Source organism: Nelumbo lutea, chromosome 1 (assembly GCF_056320005.1).
Source record: "Nelumbo lutea isolate HS-2025 chromosome 1, American lotus-T2T, whole genome shotgun sequence".
NCBI lineage: Eukaryota > Viridiplantae > Streptophyta > Magnoliopsida > Proteales > Nelumbonaceae > Nelumbo > Nelumbo lutea.
In genome coordinates, this window is record NC_142684.1 from 182,618,443 (window position 1) to 182,620,829 (window position 2,387).

Below are 2,387 nucleotides of genomic sequence, written 5' to 3' on the forward strand. Positions count from 1 at the left end.
GGATCAACTCCCATGATATGGTTGTGAAGCACACAACAAGCTATCACAATCTTGATTGTGTCAAAGTCAAAATGTTGTGTTGCATCAAGAATTGCCCAAAGCTTCTTCAAAACACCCAAAGCACATTCCACTAAATTTCTCAACGATGAATGTTTGTGATTGAAAATCTCCCGAGGGGACTCCGGCAATCGCCCTTGTATCTCATTGAGGTGGTATCTGGTGTCTCGATAAGGTGCTAGGAAGCTTGGCATGTTTCTGTATCCGGCATCTACTAAGTAGTATTTTCCTATATTTCGTTGAGTGGTCAATAACAACAAGCAATTAGTTAAGACAATGTAGTCCACTGTTCCAGTATTAGAAAGGATGAAGTAACAATTTAAGTTACCTTCTGGGACGTGGAGTTTGCATTCCCTTCGTAAGGAATCATATAGGACTGTGGCATCAATGGCCGAACCCTCCCACCAGCCAATGCATAAGTGAATTTTAAATCGAATGTCACTGCACCCATTACATTTTGTGTTGTTTTCCCCTTCCTACCATGAAACTTGCCTTGCTCCTCAACAGGCACTTTGCATGGGATATGGGTCCCATCAATTGTAACTATACAATCCTACATTTAACTAAATTATGTTAATTTCATGATCTGGGGAGGTGTCAAGGTAAAAAGTGTGGTAATTTGTTACATACCGTAAAATATGGCATAAACCGGGAGTCATTCCTAATATCCGGTGGTACTTGTTCTCCATTAGGTTGTATAACCAACAAAAGGTACAATCTAAGTACAACATGTAGGACTTTGTGGAAACACCAACTTATGGTCTCTTGTGAACGGCCGAATGTAACATGTATGACACTATTCCTTTCATTATGCCCTATAGTGTGCAAAAGCATTACAACTTGCACTTTGACAAACATGTTAATGGTTAGCTGAAGTCCACTATGGGTAACAAGTAAATGACAGAGGGGATCAAAACATGGCTTTCTCAACCCAATCTAAGATAAACAAGATGACTCGCTACTAAATACAGTGTTAAGAAACACTTCCTTCCCTAGGCTTCTGACCTCCCGCACCCTTCGACTCGCAGATTCAGTATACTGTTTGACGATGACAATCACTGCAAGATATGTCATAATGGAACTAATGGCCGCACTGATCTGCCTACGCTTGGCCATAGTGTCATGTGTTACATCCATGCTTGACTGACAAGTGAAAAAAGCCCATGAAATTATCCAATATATTTATGAAAGAAATGGGTCATTATAAAAGGAAAAAACAATGTTTAGAGTGCTATTACAATGAAAGCACTATTTAGAGCTGTAAATTTTGCGCATTCAAGATGTTAATCTTGCATCATGAGGTATCCCCCTTGCTAGATTCATGAGACCCTACCAAATTTGTGATATATTTTATGAATTGTTAGATAAAGTTCAAAACAATTATAAACTATAATTTCAAGTTGAAGCTTATTAGCCACTCCAAGAGTAGCCAACTAAGTTGGCTAAAGCCGATCAGATATAAACCTTAAAATTGGTGTGGGCCTGTGCAGATTGGCTTTATATAGGTTAGGGTTAGTTTCGCCCTAGTTCTATCTAATCTTTACTATGAGGGGAAAATTGAGTCATGCAACACTTATCCACTACATCTGATAAGTTAATACTTATGTAGAAGTCTAAACATATATGATCAACCTCTATCCTCTAGAAGTATAGTTATTTTTCAATTTGTTGTTGATTCTTTACTTGTAAATTGTATGATGTATGCAATATGGATAAATCCATATCAATAGGATCTCAGTCTGTACCCTAAGAATAACCCTGTTAAAAAAGACACAATCATAGACAACAGAGTAAGTCCCCTAAGAATAACCCTATTAAAAAATTGGATCTACCACAACTAGCTTCAGTAGTAAGGAATTTTTACAAAGATAAAACTAGAGGCAAATGGGGAGTTCAGTTTAATCTTTGTCTTGCTTCCAGCTTGGCCTAAGAAGCAGGACAACTACAGATTGTGTCTCGGGCCTATTTTGGTTCATTACCAAGCTATCAAATTTAAGTATCATAGATTTTGAGTTTTTTGGTTATTGCTATCATGGCTACTATTATATTTTCAATATTCAAGTGAAGGTGCCAACAGTTACCCGGGTACCAGTGGACCCTTACTTCAGGTCCTTCAATCCTAAAATCTTTGAGATATAAATATCTTGGGACATATCTGTGTTGGGACATTTCTGTGTAGTGTTCCAACAAACAACAAGAATTGGCTCTATTTGTGCCTCCCCTAGCCAAATTGGCAACAAGTGGAACAAGATGTTTACATCAGCAGCCAACCCACTCTAAACCTCCCATTCCTTAACACTTCACCTTCATACACTAGATCCCAACATCAA